The following is a 19,491-nucleotide window of genomic DNA, read 5'->3' as shown; positions in this document are numbered from 1 at the left end:
TGAAAAACGATTAGAAGAGTCTTAGAAATCCTGCCCTTTCTGTGTAGCAGGGCTCCTGCCTGTACAATCTCTTACTTACAATTCCTTTTCCCCAAATTATTCCCTACTCACATTCTTTCTTTTTTTTTAATCCTCACCTGAGGATTTTTTCCCCAATGATTTCTAGAGAGAGAGTGGAAGGGAGGGAGGAGGGAGAGAGAGAGAGAGAGGGAGAGAGAGAAATATCGATATGAGAGAGACCCATTGATTGGTTGCCTCCCGCACGTGCCCCCACCGGGGCCAGGGATCAAGCCTGAAACTGGGAATCAAACCCAGGACCCTTTGGTCCATGGGCCGATGTTCTAACCACTGGGCAAACAGCCAGGCCCTACCCCCATTCTTTTTTTAAAATGTCAGACTAAGGTTATTGGGGCATGGTCTGAGAACATCTCTTCCTACCTTTGCTATGTAAGATAGGGGTGGTGAGCTACTGACCAGAACAGAAGCACCATGAAGACAGACTGTCTGACTTACTCAGTGCTGTATCCGCAGCACCTGGGATGCACTCAGGCCAGTATGTTTGATGGGAGTGAAAGGAATCCATAGAACACAGGCACTGAGAGTGTGAGCTCTGAGATCAGACAAACTGGGATTGGATCCCAGGGTTGCCATCTACTTGTTACTGGCAAGTTAGGTCACTTCCTACGTCTCAGTGTCTTCATCTGTAAATGGGGATAAGAGGAACAACTTCACAGGGTTGTCGAGGGGATTAAATGAGATAATGTATGTAAAGTGCTTCATCCCACCCAACTGAGCAGAGGTGGGTCCAGGCTCACACCCTCAGGTCAGTTTTCTCTGGGCAGTTGCTGGGGAAAACTAACCCCCCATGTGCCGGCTGTGGGGTCTCTGCTAAACTGCGGCCATTCACTTCACAAGCTTCTCTTGTGATGCAGTAGGCATCTAACCTCCTCCCTGGCAGAATTCCTCATCCAGTCCTGCCTGACAGAAAGGAATTCCCATTCTGGCAACCAATCTTAGCTTACTGCCTGGAGCAGGTTTGACTCTTGGATGCTTGTCTGTTTGGACTGCGTTTCTGGACCTGGCTCACCTGGATCTCACCTATACTTTTGCCACAGCCTCGCCTTCCCTGCTGCACTTGGATTTGGCCTGTAGTCACCTGCCTGATGCCCTGTCTCCTGTGACTGGTGGCCCAACCTGGGACGTGTCCATCCCCCTGCAGCCTGGCCTGGCTCTTGGTTTCAGGTCTTTGTAGTTGTCCTTTTATACCGCCACCTGCCACTTGGCACTCCTTGATGTCTTCACCTGCACACACTTAATATTACCCTGTAGTTGGGCTTATCTTAACAATGTGTTTATTAGAGCAAGGAACATTTCTTCCCCATTGCTACTTTCGCAAATACACAAACCAACTATTCTGTTCTAACATGCAAAGCAAATAATACCCACCATGGACCTTTAATAAATATTGGCATTGAGCTGTATTTGCTTCATCTTCTAAAAGAACTGAGTAGTGCAGATGCAGTTGAATCCCCTTTCCGGATCCCTTCTTGTACCAGTCCCGCCTTTTCTCCCCCCTCGGAGGGAAGCACCATGAAATTGGTCTTTTCCCTCCCATCATGCTTTTATACTTTCATCGGTATTTAGACATCCAAATATTATATACCATACTGCTTTAAAATTTTATATCGTGTTACGAATTATGCTAAATGGATCTGTTACGGGTTGAATTTTGTCCTTCTAAATTCATGTCTGGAAGTCCTAACCCCAGTACCGTAGGATGGGAAAAAGAGCTGTTGCAGGTATAATTAGTTGAGTTACAACATGGACTTACTGCAGCAGGGTGAGTCCCTGTGCCTGGTGTTCTTGTAGAAGGAATGCCGTGGGAAGAAACAGAAACACCTACAGGGGGAAGATGATGTGAAGACATCATCATAATGAGGAAACCCCTGAGGTACCAGGAGTGAGGAGAGAGGCATGAGGCCGACTCTCCCTCACCATGTTCGGAAGGAGCCACCCTGCCTGCATCTTGATCTTGGACTCCCAGTCTCCAAAACTATGAGAAAATACAGAGAACAGTTTATGGTTGCCATAGGGGAGGGTGAAAAAGGTGAAGACCTTAAGAAGTACAAATTGGTAGCTACAACATAGTCACAGGATCTAAAGGACAGCATAGGGAATATAGTCAATAATACTGTAATAACTATGTACAGAGCCAGGGAGGAACTGGAAATATTGGGGGGGGGGGGGTGGAGGGGGGAGACACGTTGTAAAGTTTATGATTGTCTAATCATTATGCTATACACTGAAACCAATACAAAATAATATTGAATATAAACTGTAATTGGAAAATAAAATTTAAAAAACCTATGAGATAATACATTTTTGTTATTTGAGCCACTTGGTCTGTGGTCCTCAGCCCTAGCAAACGAACACAGTGCCCTTCCGCAGGGCGGCTTCCTTTGCCTCATAGATGTGCTTTCTAGAATCAAGAACTAACCATTTGGGAGAAAGCAGCCCGTCATCTCCATCTTAAATATCAAATGTAGGACTGAGGCTTTTTAAAAGAACATAGCCCAATAACACATGCAGTTCTCATTTATTTTTCATTCAATAAAAATGTACTGAGCACCAGCTCTGTGCTAAGCCCTGGGGAGAGAACAGGGAGGGTTAGTGAGCTAGGGAGAAAGTTTTTTAGGAATGAAGGGCATGACCTAGGATTTGAGTATATGCCAACAGGGAGGGGCGATGGGTGGTGTGTTTGATGGCATGAGTGTCCGAGCCAGTGACTTCTAGGGAGAGGGCAGAGGCTGTTGCTTGGAAGTGTCATATCCCGCAGCCGCTGGAATGCTCGTTCTCTATTTCAAGGCTTCTCACACTTCATCAGCCATCAGCATCCTAGGGAAGGCTTGTTAAAACATAGATTTCTGGGCGCCACTCCCAGGGTTTCTGATTCAGAAGGTCTGGGTGGGGCCCCAGTATTTGCATTCTAACAAGTTCCCAGGTGATGCTAAGGTTGCTGGTCCAGGGAACACACTCTGAGAACCATTGGTAGATAGCATTGGATGACTCTCATTGCAGTTTCTTTATGTGATTTGTTGTTGTTTTTTATGTAATGAATAAATTTTCATCAGGATTTTAAAAAAATCTGTGTCTTGTCCTGCGTTGTAAAAATTATTGCTTGGATTAGCTACTTTTTAAAGTTTCTGGCTGGGTTTTCGAAATGTTAGTGCCCCTGGAACAGTTTTATGTTAGTTTCCTAGTTTCCAGCTCCCACAACACAAAGGGAGGTTAAGTTCAAAGCCCACATCTGTCCATATGACAAGCTTGGGCTTTTATTTCTCACTGGCGATCTCCCCACTTCCCATCTAAGGCCCCTGATTAATGGTGAGCTTCCGTAAGCTTTTGTAGAGTTTTGTCAGCCCCTATTATGGACTGACTTGTGTCTCCCCAAATTCATATATTAAAGCCCTACTACTCAGTACCCGAATGTTACTGTATTTGGAGATAGGGCCTTGAAAGAGGTAATTAGGGTTAAAGGAGGTCCTACGGATGGGGCCCTGATCCCATAGGACTGATGTCCTTATAAGAAGAAGAAGAGACACCTGGGATGTGCGTATAGAGGAACGGCCATGTGAAAAGGGGAAAAAGGGGCCATTTGCAAGCCAGGAAGAGAGGCCTCCGGAGGAACTTGACCTTGGACATCCAGCCTCCCAGCTCTGAGGAAACAAATTTCTCATAAGCTATCCCGTCTGTGGTGTTTCATTGTGGGGAGCCTGTGCAGCCCCTTTTAGTGGCTGGGTAACTCCTCTCTTGGGACTTTATCTTCTCATCAGCATCTAAAGACGCAGGCTCGACCGCTTATCTGGGTGCACCAGAAACTCATCACTCTGCATCTGGGAGCTTTGGAAACCCAGTGGAAGCCCCGGGGATGGCTTCTCACCAGCTCCTACTCACTCTTCTGGCTTTGAGTTCTTTCATTTCTGGCACCTGGAGGTGTCCCATATTTTCCTTGAAGTTCAGCTCTCCTTCAACGTGTTTAATTGTAAGATGTCATCCAATAGTCGGAGTGTCTTTGTAACCGGAGGAATCCAGGCCGCACCAGGTTGCTAGAAGTTCAACATTACGTTCTCAAATTCATTTAACATTTTCTTTCATCCAGTATGATTCACATTTCTCCAGTGGTTTTCATACAACTGTCTTATCACCCTCAGGTTACAGATGGAAAGCTACAGGCCAGAGAGTTTCATCGGCTTTCCCAACGTTGCATAGCTCACAAATAAGAGAACTTGTCCTGAAACCGACCAGTGCTCCCTGGCACCTAATATAGCTGAAGTGCAATTGAGCCTTTCTATAAAGTATGGGAGATATTCTAGCTCTACAGGATAGAGCTTTATTTTTAAAAAGCCATAGTATATGCTTGAAAACTCTCCAAATTTCAGAAAATACTGCTAAAATTCTCCTAAGTAAAGCTGTGAGATGCTGTCAGAAACATCCACATTTTACTGTTTCCCTTCTGTAACTAAAAGCATCTTTCGAGAATCTGAGAAAACGTTCTCTTCCACACCATCCTTGCCATCCACCCTGAGGGACAGATTTTCATCTCTGTTTATGCTTGAAATTCAGCAGACATTCTCTCTGTTTTCTTCTAGTGCATTCTGGTGCCAACACCCAAAGGATTTTCCTCTTTAGGATACAATCTTGGAGCCCCCCAGAGTGCAATGTGTATTATATGGAATGGAGAATACTGAAATATAACTTATTCATTGGCATACAGATTCCAGGTGCTCAACCTAGAAATAGACTCTAAGGTGAATTTTCTTCTTATACCCACAGGCTTGGGTATAATGTAGGTCCTTTCTGGAGAGGAACTTTTCCACATTGAGGCAGCATTCTCTCATGACCTAGCCTCTCTGCATTCTATAATTAGGATCTCTTGATCTGTCTTCATCCCTCACCCCCAGCCCAGGTCAAGTAAATTGCATACTATCCTTCCATCCAAGAACTCCAGAAGGATTTTCTAGTTTCGCTTAGACCAGTGATGACGAACCTTTTGAGCTCGGTGTGTCAGCATTTTGAAAATCCCTAACTTAACTCTGGTGCCGTGTCACATATAGAAATTTTTTGATCTTTGCAACCATAGTAAAACAAAGATTTATATTTTTGATATTTATTTTATATATTTAAATGCCATTTAACAAAGAAAAATCAACCAAAAAAATGAGTTCGCGTGTCACCTCTGACACGGGTGTCATAGGTTCGCCATCACTGGTTTAGACCCTTTCAATTTCTGCCCTGGTTCATCCCATTTCCATTCATCTCCAGCCGTTTTTGTCTTAATCTCATGTACACTTCTTGTCCACACCCTTCAGACACTGCCTTTCCTGAGACTCATATCCTGGCTGGTCTAGAGAGAGCAGGAGTGGATTTGCTCCTGATTCCTGTAGCTGTCCTCTTTCTTCACATCGGCTGCTGGGAATTTGTGGCCCGGCTTTTGCGATGTACTGGACTTTATCACATGGCTTTTATGTACTAAAATCACAGGCTTCTTCCTACTGTTCCCTACCCTCACACAATTCAGTTCCAATTCCCTTGCCAGCCTTTTTCATGCTGTCAGAAAGAATTGTCAGACTGGTAGGCAAAATGTTTCCACGTCAAAAGCTTTCCTTAATGAATAGCAAAAGTCATTAGATTTTGCTTATTTTTAAAAATATTGGGTATTACTTATTTTGGGTTTTTTTCTTTATTTTTTATTTTTATCTAAGTATAGTTGCCATACAAAATTATACTAATTTCAGGTGTACAGTATAGTGATTTGACATTTATATACCTTATTATGTGATTATCACACTAAGTCTAATAGCCATCTATCACCATGCAAAGTTATCAAAACATTGATTATATTCCCCTTTACCTTTTTCTCCCATCCTTATCCCCTCTTTGACAACCATCACTTTGACATCTGATCTTATGAGTCTGTTTTGTTTTTAGGTTCCACATATAAGTGAAATCATACTCTTTATTTCACTTAGCATAATTCTCTCTAGGTCCATTCATGTTGTCAAAAGTGACAAGATCTCATTCTTTTTATGGCTGAGTAATATTCCATTGTGTGTGTGTGTGTGTGTGTGTGTGTGTGTGTGTGTGTGCATGTGTGTATCACATCTTCTTTATCCGCTTATCTATTGATGGACATCTGGGTTGCTTCCATATCTTGGAGGTTGTAAATAAGGCTGCAATGAACATAGGGGGGCATATATCTTTTCAAGTTAGTGTTTTTGTTTTCTTCTGATAAATATCCAGAAGTGCATTTTTGCTCGGTCATATGGTAGTTCTATTTCTGTGGGTTTTTTTGTTGTTGTTGTTTTGTTTTGTTTTTGAGGAATCTCCATACTGTTTTCCATAGTGGCTACATCAAGTTATAATCCCGCCTACAGTGCGCGAGGCTTCCCTTTTCTTCACATCCACACCAATAGTTGTCATTTGTTGATGTTTTGATGATAGTCATTCTGACAGGTGTGAACTGGTGTCTCATTGTGGTTTTGATTTGCAACCCCCTGATAATTAGTGATGGTGAACATCTTTCATATATCTGGTAGCCATCTGTATGTCTTCGTTGGAGAACTATCTATTAGATACATCACTTGTGAATATCTTCTCCCATTCTGTAGGTTGCCTTTTTGTTTTGTTGGTGGTTATCTTTGTTATGCAGAGAATTTTTTGTTTGATGGACTCCAACTTGTTTGTTTTTGCTTTTGTTTCTCTTACTAGAGGGAACACTTCCAAAAAAGATATCATTAAGAGTGATGTAAAAGAGTTTACTACATATGTTTTCTTATAGAAATCTTATGGTTTCAGGCCTTACATCTAAGTATTTAATCCATTTTGAGTTTATTTTATATATGGAGTATTCAGTTTCAATTTTTTTTTGCAGGTATCTGTCCAGTTTTCCCAACACTACTTATTTAAGAGACTGTCATTTTTCTATTGTATATTATTGCCTCTTTTGTTGTGATTAACTGAATATATTCTGGGCTCTCCATTATGTTTCATTGACCTATGTATCTATTTTTATGCCAGTACCATACTATTTTTATTATTATAACTTTGTAATATAATTTGAAATCAGAGAACATTGATATCTGTCTCAAGATTGCTTTGGCTATTCGTGGTCTTCTGTGGTTTGATGTAAATTTTAGGATTTTTTTCTATTTCTGAGAAGAATGGCATTGGAATTTTAATAGGGATTGTATTAAATGTATATATTTCTTCAGGTAATATGGATATTTTAAAAATATATGTTTTTATTGATTTTAGAGAGAGAGAGAGAAACATTGATTGGTTGCCTCCAGTCTGGGGACCAAACCTCAACCTGAATATGTACCCTGACTGGGAGTCAAACCAGCGACCTGTTTGTGCCTGGACAACAATCAATTGAGCCACATCGGCCAGAGCAGATTGTATGGAGATTTTGACTATACTAACCCTTCCAATTCATGAGCATGGTATAGGCTTCCATTTATTTGTGTCCTCTTCCATTTCTTAATTTTTAAAGTATTTTTTATTTTCATTAAGTATTAACAAATTTGTTATTAAAAACAACTTGTTAATGAGTTGTTAATGAGTATAGAGTTCCTATTTTGCAAAATGAGAAAGTTCTGGAGATTAGTTGCACAACAATGTGAATATACTTAACACTACTAAACTGTACACTTAAAAATGGTTAAGATGGTAAAAACTTTTTTAATCCTCACCCGAGGATACTTTTCCCATTGATTTTTAGAGAAAGTGTACGGGAGAGGGAAAGACAGAGAGAGAAACATTGATGTGAAAAAGACACATGGATTTGCCCTGAGCAGGGCAGGGAATCAAACCTGAAACTGAGGTACCTGTCCTTGACTGGAACTGAACCCAGGACTCTTCAGTCCAAGGGCCGATGCTCTAACCACTGAGCAACCGGCTATGGCAGGATGGTAAATTTATGTTCTGTGTATTTTACCACAATGAAAAGAAAACTTCAAACAATTTATCTTAAATTGTATATAGTTTTTCTGTAAAACATTTGAGCTGCCCTTGCCCTGGCCACGTTGGCTCAGTTGGTTGGAGCATCGCTCCATACACCAAATGGCTGCAGGCTTGACTCCCGATCAGGGCACATACCTAGGTTATGGGTTCAATCCCCAGTTAGGGTGTATATGGAAGGCAACCATTTGATGTTCTCTCTCACATTGATGTTTCTCTGTCTAAAAATCAACAAACATCCTTGGGCAAGGATAAAAAAGAAAAGAAAAGAAAAAAATTTTTTGGAATGCCCAAATCCCTTTTCTAACAAGACTACTTATGGTTGTGAGTATGCAAAACACAGAGTTTATTCTTGTATTACAATTTATTAGGTATCGCATTACTTTCCATATGAACAACTGTAAACCTACTTTTGCCCCACCCTGCATACGTCAGCTACATTTCCAGGATTCCATTTTTCTATCTGATGATGGTATACAACGTCCACATTTGCTTCTATGTGCTTAAGAGGTTTTCGTGGCCACAGGGCTACAATCTCAGTTATGTACGTAAGGCCACAGGGTTCTTTTTGCGTTCGTATGGCGCTGCTTCTTTCTCAGCTCTCAGTGCCTCAAAGGAGCCCTGTGCAGACAGACATGGATGCTCAGGCCTGACGGCTCCTCCCGGCTCCTTGTTGCCAGGATTACCCATCACAGTAGCACCCCCGTATGAATTCTCGGGCACAGGCTACGCTGTGGATAATCATGGCAAAAAAAGTTTATGTCTTTGGAGTAATGTCCTCTGGCTCTGTTTTCTTGGAATTTATTAAATATGAGAAAACAAGGTGGAGGTCAAAGATGATGTGGTCCTGTCAGCACAGACGGCATTTCTCAACAAAACTGTGCTGAGAGCATCCTGCTGACAAGAAATCATGGGGAGATTATCAAGCAGGTCTGAGATGCGGCCTCTTTCAGGGAAAAGACGCTGCTTGCACCTGCCGCATGCCCTTCCGTAAGTACCTCTGGCTTCCCCGGGTGCTTGTGTGCTACCCGCACACACCGCTGGCTCTCGCTATGCCAGGAATCTGTTTAATTGTCTAACATGATTTAAAGCTTCTCGGGAGATTCAGGTGATTATTTCCAACAGCAGGGGTTTCTTATAAAGTGGCTGGGGGGACCCAAAACTCAGAAACACAACAACACTTGGACCCTGTTTGAAGAACATCTATTTTTGTTTTCTGTCTGAGACCAGAACGCTCCTGGCAAAGTCTGTCCCTGAAATGATGAATATCTTAAGTCATGGCATCCAAAAGAGGCAGGGGGCCCAGAGCACCAGGAAGTAAAGCGGGAAACAGAAATCCAAATGTGAGTATTTGCTGTGATCACCTGGGTGAGTGAAGCCTTGGACAAAATTGTACTTTCCTCAGATGGAAAAAAAAAAAAAAAAAAAGCTAGGTATTTGTTGGTAACTGCTTACCTCGCAGCAGTGCTTGGCTCCAACAGCAGCTTTGCAAATGCATGAGAACTTACAGAGGTTTCTGCATCTGCAAATTAAATGCTCCTAGAGGCTTTTCCAAACACAGTGAAAACATCATCTGAATAATTGCTATGAAGAAATTTGGCATCTCAGATGGACTTTAAATGTCTATTAGCTTCCCAGGATTCCTCGTATTTTCATTCCTACTTATGTGCGTTGGAGAGGAAATCAGCAGATGAAGCCACTGTATGCATCATGTATTTTTACACATACTCTTTTTTTTTAAAGATATGTTTTTATTGATTTTAGAGAGAGGACAGGAGAGGGAGAGAGAGAGAGAGAGATAGAAACATCAATGATGAGAGAGAATCATTGATTGGCTGCCTCCTGCACACACCCACTGGGGATGGAGCTTGAAACCCAGGCATGTGCCCTGACCGGGAATCAAACTGTGACCACCTCGTTTATAGGTCAATGCTCAACCACTAAGCCATACTGTCCAGGCTACACATACTCTTAACCTACTTGGTGAGTCCTTGTTTTTGTGTTTCTGCTCATTTTCTTGCCTCACCTTGAGAAGTTCTAGCACCTAAATGTCTGAATTGCCAGCCACTTTGGACCCCTGAAACTGGTTTGTTAAGCACTCTTGTTTGGGGGTTTTCCTGTTTTTATATTTTGATAAGTGCTTCTCGATCCATTCTGTGCCTTTGGTATCAAAAGCAGATAACACTGGAAAGTACATGACACTGTGCCGGCACAGTCCTTAGCCTTTTAAGTCAGTGACTCATTCGGTCCTGCTACAGTTCCTGTCATCATCCTGAGGAAAGGAGCAGGGGCGCCGGTGGCGAAGGGCCTGCCCCAGTGTTTTCCAGGTGGTGAGTGGGAGAGCTGGGCGGGACCAGGCCTCACCCTCATCCCACACACTGGACTCGCTGCCCGTGAGGGCCTGGCAGTGTTGTGCTGGGGAAGTTTAACAACTGGATCTCAACCAAACAACAAGAGTCCTCATTGTTAGCAGCCCTCGCTAACATCCACGGCCCATTACTCGCTGGCTGATTTCAACTCACCTGACTCCCAAACTTCTGAATCTGGAATCCTCGGCTCCCATGAGCCGGCTCTGCATCACATCTCTCTATTTCCACCAGCAACACCAGAGGGACAGTCTGCGTGCTGGGTGCAGCCACCATGACAAACAGTCCCACGACTGGACATCCAGGGAGACTGTCCAGGGAGAACTGGCTGCTTTGGCGCTGCCTCCTGCTGCTGTCACTGACCCTGGAGCCTCTCCCTTCGTGACCTTCATGCTGGGCCCAGAGTCAGCAGCAGGAAGGGAGGCACGCTGTGAGGTCAGGTGTGGGAGGACGGGGCCGCGTGCTCAGGCAAACGAGACACAGGAAAACGAATGCAACCTCTTTGGAGGAAGGGTGTGTCCATCCCTCCTTCTTTAGGTGAGGAGGTGCTCAGTGGGAATAACCTAAGGAACTGGCTTTACGAGTATTTTTAGGGAGGTGTGTGAATACACCCTCACCCTGCAGGCTGATTTTCATCCATACCGGACCTTAGCTCACTGGTGTTGAACTCTGAGAGAGGCACACAGCAGGAAGCAAGGAGGGCCTCTTTGACCAAGGCTCCATGAAGGACAACTGGGTCTGACCAGTTTCCTTACTTAGGTTAAGGCTCTGACTTTGATTCTTTGGGGATTGGCCTTGTGGCACTCACACTGCATCTCAGTACAGCTTTCCTGGAACCCCTGGACTGGGCTGTAATTTTGGTTGATGCCCACACCATCCTTAGAAATAGCTGACATCAACACAGAGGGAATCAGCCCTGAGTTTTCTGTGGGCAGGGAATGGCGATTCCTGTGGCAGCTTCTGTGAAGGCTACAAGGTCGTTGCTACACAGAGAGGGAATTTGGGCTGAAACACATGAGAAAACCAGAGTAGGCTTTAAATTTGTTTATTTTGATTGTGCTTTATTTGTTTGTTTTCAGGGGTGTTTTCTGCAAAGGGGAAATCGTCCTTGTGTTCTATCACTTACTTCTGTTTTCATGTTATATGGCTTACAGGGCCGCCTTTCAGCTCTGCTCTCTGCATCCCAGTCTTGGTTCCCACGGAGAGAAACGCCTCCATCGGTTTCCTATGACACGAGGGGCAAGAACTGATTTGAGGGTGTGCGTGGGTGGGTGGTGCCTCACCTACAGTGCAGGCCAGGGAAGCGGGAAGTGACCCTCTTCATCATTCCTTCTGCGCTTCTACCTGGTTTCATCCCAGCAGCTGGGCACCTTCATCACTGCTGCGGAGGCTGGGTGGGCTTGTTACCCTCTCCCTGCTCCAGAGGGTTCTCGCTGAGCTCCGGACACAATGATGAATGGTCCTGTGGGCCAACCCTACAAGACTGGGGAGACAAATATACCTCATTCAGGGGAAACAAGCCCCAGGACATACATTATCTGGGACAAATGAGATGGCCAGTGAGCTATTTCATTTGGTATTTATGAGCTTTATTCTTTATTGTAGGACTTTATTTGATATTTATGTACATATATACTTATATGTGTATCTCTATTTTAGTATATATACACACTTTATTTTTAAAAAAGACACAAGAAGAAAGCACTCGATACTAGAATATTACTCAGGGATAGCTTTTCTTATATTATTTTTCTTATTACAAAAGGTGAAAACTTAGATAAAAGGTATAAGCACAAAAGAAAATAAAAAGAACCTGTGTTTCTTTAATGACATAAGTAAACTGCTTTTAACAATTTGGTATATACCTTTCCAGTTATTTGTTGACACATGCAGAGCCATTTCTTTAAGCAAGTGTGCACAGTGTTACAGTCACTTTTATAAGCTTAATAGACTCTGAGGTGTAAACAGGATACTTTATTTTTAAAAAAAATTAATTATACTATTCAGTAGTATCCACTAAATAAATGTTAACTATGATAGTCATTATTATTTTCTTTCTATATCAAATATCATCACTTATTCTATTTATAGTTTTAAGCAATCCTATAATGAATATTATTATGGATAAAGCCTTTCACACAGCCATTATTAATTTTTTTTATTATAGTTCCTGGGAGGAGGATTGCTGAGTCAAAAGGTATTCACTTATTCTTTAAACAACTATTTTAAAAATATATATATTTTTTATTGATTTCAGAGAGGAAGGGAGAGGGAGAGGGAGAGAAAGATGGAAACATCAACGATGAAAGGGAATCATTGATCAGCTGCCTCCTGCACACCCCACACTGGGGAGAGAGCCCGCAACCCCGGCATGTGCCCTTGACTGGAATTGAACTTGGGACCCTTCAGTCCACAGGCTGATGCTCTATCCGCTGAGCCAAACCAGTTAGGCCTTCACCGTTTGTCAGCAACTACCTTAGGACCCAGAAATAACCAGCAGGAGAACAAGACACACTTGGTACCTGCTCTGGTGGAGAGAAAACAATCTCACAGTTACAATGAACTCAAAGAAAAGCAAATTTGGTTAATAAACTATAGAAAAGATATTTAACCTCCCTCGTAGGAAGGAAAATGCAAATTAGAATAACAATGTGATGCCACCTTACATTCATTCAAGTGACAAAACAAACTAACAAACACCAATTTCCAGCTAGGATGGAGAAGAGATGGGTGTTCATGGATTCATATTACTGCTGAAATGTGAATTATTGTTACAGCCTTTCAGAAAAGTAGTCTAGCCACATCTATAAAAACTAAAATGCACGCCCTAACCGGCTTGGCTCAGTGGATAAAGCATCAGCCTGCAGACTGAAGGGTCCCCAGTTTGATTTCAGCCAAGGGCACATGCCTGGGTTGTGGGCTCTCTCCCCAGTGCGGGGGCGTGCAGGAGGCAGCTGATCAATGATTCTCATCATTGATGTTTCTATCTTTCATTCCTTCTCCCTTTCTCTCTGAAATCAATAAAGAAAAATATTTGAATAAATAAAAAAAATAAAATGCACAAAAGAAAAAATAATTTTAAAAGTCAATAAAAAGTAAGCTATAAACATTAAAATAAAATAAAATAAAATAAAATAAAATAAAATAAATAAAATAAAATACACATATACTTTAACTCAGCACTTCAGGGAATTTATCCATAGAGGTAGTATTTAAGAACATGCATTTGAAGGGGATCAGAATATGCCACCTCAAAATATGACACTTGGGCCTGAGGATTATTCTGAGCTGGAGAAGTCATAGGAGGAACTCTGCCCTCCCCTTTTCTGCCTTGTATCAGGGCATACATTTCCCTTTGTAAAGGCACCCAACTCCCCCCATAGCAGGGAGAAGAGATGACTCAGCACTGGAGACTGCACTGGAATCGGCACAGTTCACTTTACTAAGATAATCATTATCTTTTATTAATTTCTCCTATATACTTACCTGCCTACAATCTACCACCCCTAGAAGCCAAAACCCCCTTTCGTCTATCTTGTCACTTAACACCCCCTTGTTAAAATGGTATGTAAGCCCTGAGACCTAACCACCTCTTTGGGTCTTCCCTTCTTTACTGTGAAACTCCTGTGTACTTGTGTAATAAACTTTTCCTCCTGTTAATTTGTCTTTTATCAGCTTCATTTGCAGGCCCCAGGAACTGAACCTGAAGGTAGAGGAAAAGGTTTTTTTTTTTTTTCTTTTTCTCCTCTACACTTTCAACAGTATTTATTGCTATGCTGCTCATAGTTGCAAAGAACTGAAAACAAAGAGATCAAAAAAAGAATTATATGCCTGGCTGGCATGGCTCAGTGGTTGAGTGTCGAACTATGGACCAGGAGGTCATGGTTCTATTCCTCAGGGCACATGCCAGTGTGGGGCGTGCAGGAGGCAGCCAATCATGATTCTCTCTCATCATTGATGTTTCTATCTCTCTCTCTCCCTCTCCTTTCTCCTCTGAAATAAATAAAAATATATTTTAAATATATTTTTTAAAAATGGAAATTTTTATGCATTCATCATTTCTCATATGACATTATCCCACACTAGAGGCCCTGTGCACAGATTTGTGCACAGGTGGGGTCCCTCAGCCTGGCCTGTGCCCTCTCGCAATCCAGGACCCCTCAGGGGATGTCAGACTGCCGGTTTTGGCCCAATCTCCGCAGGCCAGGCTGAGGGACCCCACTGGTGCATGAATCCATGCACCAGGCCTCTAGTATACATATAAGATCTTTGGTTACTCTCTTCCCACCCTCCCCACTCCCCCTTCTCTCTGAGATTCATCAGTCTGTTCCATGTTTCCATGCCTTGGCGCTGAGCATCTGCCCCCCGGTGGTCAGTGTGTGTCATAGCTACTGGTTGAATGGTCAAAGGATTGAACAGTTGAATGGTCACTTAAGCTTTTATATATGTAAATATGTGGAGGAGGAGAAGGAGAAGAATGTTTTAGAGTAATAAAAGGAATGATTCTCTTTCAGTGATAAACAAGCAGAAAACTCGTGTTTATATGATCAAGGAGAAATGTGTGTGCAGATACTTAGCACAGTATTAATGCTGGTTACTGTTGGGAGATGGGATTGGATAGATGGTTAGCTTCTTTCTCTTATGACTTATTGTGTGTTACTTCCATAAAGTTTCAAATAAAGAGAATTTTAACATTTAGTAGTTTAATACTAATAAATAGCACAGGGAAGATCGAGAGTGTTCCAGGAGCTTAACTTCAATATGTGTTACCCATCTGAAGGGCTAGTCATAGGCCAGATCCTTGTCCAGGAATAAGGAGGCCATGAATGGGCGTGTGTAACAAGTGACCATAACTACTGGTCATCGTTTCTAGACTGCGAGATATTATTTACTTCATATGTTGCCAGTTTTTGGGGTCACTAGTTGAAATAATTCTAGCAGAGCCACAGATTTAGAACATCATATGTAGAGCAGAAAAGGGGTCAGCTTTCAGCTCTGGAGCATTCCACCCTCTGATTCTCAAGTCCTTCATCGGTATGGTGGGCACCTTCCCTTTACCCACGCTGCAGAGTTCTCAGTAGGCCCCCATGAATAAAATACATGAAAATGCCTAGCAGAAAACCCGGCAAAAGGTAAACCCTCCCAACCTGTTCGCTGGTCTGGATCTGCCCACTCAGCCTCACAGAGCTGTCATAAAGAACAAAGGGGAACAGATGTGAGGGCGCCTTGGAAAGTGTGAGGCGTGACACAAAAGTGAGGCAGTAAGAAAGGCAGTGAGAGCGCCCATGTGAGAACCCTGGGGCCTTGGCATGCACCTCAGTTCTTGGATAAGCCCTTTGCATGTTATCGCTGCGAACGGTTTCACCAAGTTCAAGAAATTGGTTACTCATCTCACGACTGGAAGACTAAGGAACTGGGTGAAGTGCTCCAAAAGAATGTCTGGCACAGAGTCCTTATTTCCAGAACTTTCCAGAGCTGGCAGGTGTGAGATTGTGCAGTCACCCAGAGCCTTGCCAAGGAGATTCAGTGTTAACTGCCGAACACGGGGGAAAGTCCCTCGGTGGGCCGTTTGTGCTGTTAAAGGCAAGTCACAGAAGAGGGTACAATCAATATCAGTTCCAGAAACACTTTGCAGGCACTGAGACTTGGCCAATTAGACTCCGACTGTTTGGCCAGCTCTGAAGTGTGGGGAGAAAAGTGATGAGACAAAGCTTGTCTCCGAGCATTCTTTTTAGAATGTTCTGTGTGTACCAAGTATCTCACAGCACAAGGTGAAAATATTTGAAAAGAAAAGGAAAGGAAACAAAGTACTCATTTATATTCATGAAAATGAAACCTTAGAGTATTACCTCTTTCCCCCTGTATCCACCTAAAACACAGTAAGCGTTCGAGCTTTTGTTAAATCCAGCTGTAATTATGCTGCGCAATTTTGGTTGTTATAGGCTTTGACCTTGGGGTAGAAATCTGCAAACAATTTCCAGCCCCAGTTCTTCTGAGAGAAGAAATGGAGCTCCTGTGATGGCTGGGTGCACCCACATGTACACCAGCTATAGAATGCGAATGAGGCTAGGGCACCCTTGGTCTGTAGGTAGGTCAAAGTCAAAGGTCAAAGGTCAAAGACTGAGACTGTGGCCAAAACATATGCAGTGTGCTTTGGTTTTGTGTCCTGAGGTAAAAGTCTTGTGCTGCTCAGCCTCATTACTTACTCCCCTTTAATCCTCCCCTTCCTTGCTTGATGACCTAATCAAGTGAGGTCATGGTGGAACTTCTGGTAAATAAGTGATCTTACCCCAAATCCCCTGCTGTTCGCACCTCCCGTGGTCGGCAGAGGTAGCTGTAGTCACTCATTAACTTTTTAGTGCTGGCTGTTCCGTTGGCCACAGACACAAGGCTTTAGTGTAGAAATAGCAGCCACCAATCACAGCTCAATAGTTTCCTGGGTGTGTGTGAACATATAGTCACTCAAAAGTCGGGGGTACTATGTATTTAATGGCTTTAAAAATCTTCAGTCACACAATTGTTATAGGTAGAAAGGCAGCTCCTTTGGGTGATTGATTCTAGGTCTGCTTTTGCTGCTGTTTAAGAGGGCATGCAGCTTCACCCCTCCAGGCCTCCTTTTCCTCATACAAAAAAAAAAAAAAAAAAAAAAAAAAAGAAAGAAAGAAAGAAAGAAAGAAAGAAAGAAAGAAAGAAAGAAAGAAAGAAAGAAAGTAGAGATTGAATTAGAGAATTTTATGGTTCTTAAAAAAACTCTGGGATTCCATGATTCTGCTGCCTCAGATAACAGGTTAGGATCACCAGATTTAGCAATATTTGAGACATACTCATTCTAAAAAAGCATTCGTTGTTTATCTGAAATTCAACTTTAACTGGGTGTTCTGTCTTGTATCTGGCAATCCTACAACAGTTAAATGTTGTTGGGAGGAGAGCAGATAACCCTGGCTCTGCCCCTCACTGGGCGCCAAGGCAAGGCATGAAGAAGAGGCCTGTGAGGATGGTCCCCCACACTGCCCCGCCACCTCCCCTCCCTCGCCCCCCTCCCCTCAACCCCATCTCATGGCTCTCCCAGGTGAGGAAAGGGCCCCACTGTCCCAAGCAGCTCTTCTCTCAGCAGGGACATGGCAAACTCAATCCTCTTCAGTTCTTTTTGGGCAGAAAAGCTCAAAACATATTTGATTTGACCTTGTTTCCAATCAGCGTTAAAACAAAACAAAACTCCCTTTCACTACAAGGAGACAATTCTTTTTTCTTTTTCCATGGAATTAAATGCTAACACATGGCCCAGGAAGTAGGTTTCTCCTCAACAAAAACTCTTGGGCATTGTGTTCAGGAGAAGAAAATTTGCTCTATGAGGGTTGCAGATTCAACATTCAGTGAACATAAGATGTCTCTGACTCAAGAATCAGGATTTACCTTAACAAGCAATGGGGGGAGATCACTTCTGCACAGCATTTGATAGCTTAGACATTTTTTTTCTTACGGTGTTTGATTTAATTTTTACAAATAACCAACAGAACAGTTGTTGTATTAGTTACATTTTATGGGTAAGAACTATTGTTTCTTATCCCATTTCCCCAGCTAGGAAATAGAGGCACACGCCAATCCCCCAGCTAGTCAGTAGAAGAATCAGCTTCTTAACACAGTTACGGTGCTCTCTATCGGCTGCCCCGCTGTGTGAGGACTGTCTTCCAGAACCATCCTGCAAAGAGTTTAGAAAGAAAGCCCCAATGCCTCTCCACACTTTGGCAGAATGGTGACATGTGAGTCTCTGCTCAGGCTCTCCTACTCTCTAGGCCTCTCCAGCAGCCACAGCACAGGCTTTGAGAGTGGGCTGGTAGAAGCCAACCAGTCTGATTTGCCTTATTTCAACAGAGAAGTAGACTGCAGCACAGATTGGTGAAATTAGAGCTTAGACATTCAGGCAAGCCACTGCTGGCTTCCTCTCCCTCCAGTGATGAGGCTGGCTGTGCTCAGCCCTGGGGGCTGGGAAATGCTCGGAAAAGCTGGGTCAGAGTAGGTGATAAAGAGCACTCCCATTCCTAGTAGTGGCTTAAGAAAAACAACACACACTCTCCTTTCTCCTGATGTGGATATGGGAACCTGCTCTGTGTGTGTTTGGTGACTAGTAATAATTCAATTGCCAGTGGTCGAATTCACTTCTCTGGATGGATAGACTGGAATGGGTTCCAGGGGTTGTTTGTGCCAGAAAACTGGAAAATTGACCAGGACTCTTACTATACAAGCTTCGCCATATTTCTCTGAAAAAGACCAGCTAATGTTAGGGTTGTGAATACTGATATTACCTGGATAGCCCACAATGTTTTCCTGTTGCATTTGAAAATCTGTCTACTGATTTGATACCTTAATTAATTTGTATTTATTTGTCTAGCTCCTAGAAAGTAAATCACTTGCATCCCCTGTATTCTATGTGAATATCATTTGTATTTGTTCATTTCTAGTTTTTATATATTTATGTACTTTTGATCATTCAGAGGAAGAAGAATAAAACCTATAGAAACCACCTTGGACCGATGACGTTAAGATAATACATCCTGGTTGAGATTATGGGTGACTTTAGTTTCTTCTTTCACTCTCATAAATATAAAATCCCTTTTAAAAGAAAAAGCAAAAGCAAAAAGATTATAACGGAAAGGAAACCTTTATTGCCCAAACCTACACCCAAAAACCGATCTCCCCAACTGCCTGACAGTCTCATCTCTTTCTAGCTGTTGACAAACAACACACATTTCCATAATTGAGATAATTAAGGGCAGTGCCAGGTACTGTTATCATACAGTCTCTGCAGTTCAGGGACTGCCAATTTCTGCTCCTTCCTAACAGCCTGAAGGCATGGAGATTAACACCTACAGAGTGTGGTGGCTGGAATATAGATGAGGAGAGAGAGACAGGCTGCTTGCTGCCTTTGATTAAAACATTAGAAGAATAATTATTACAATAGTGAGATGGCTTCGGCCTTCTGTTAAGATTTTGTTTTTCCTCCAGTTTACCATGTATCCCTGAAACTTTTTTTTTTTTACTTCTCCATATGGCAAATTACTGTCATTGACAATCTTATACTTCAAGTTGAGAACATTTTGTGTGGATT

This window comes from Myotis myotis, unplaced genomic scaffold, assembly GCF_014108235.1.
Source record: "Myotis myotis isolate mMyoMyo1 unplaced genomic scaffold, mMyoMyo1.p scaffold_m19_p_2, whole genome shotgun sequence".
Classification (NCBI taxonomy): Eukaryota; Metazoa; Chordata; class Mammalia; order Chiroptera; family Vespertilionidae; genus Myotis; species Myotis myotis.
This window is presented reverse-complemented; position numbering follows the sequence as displayed.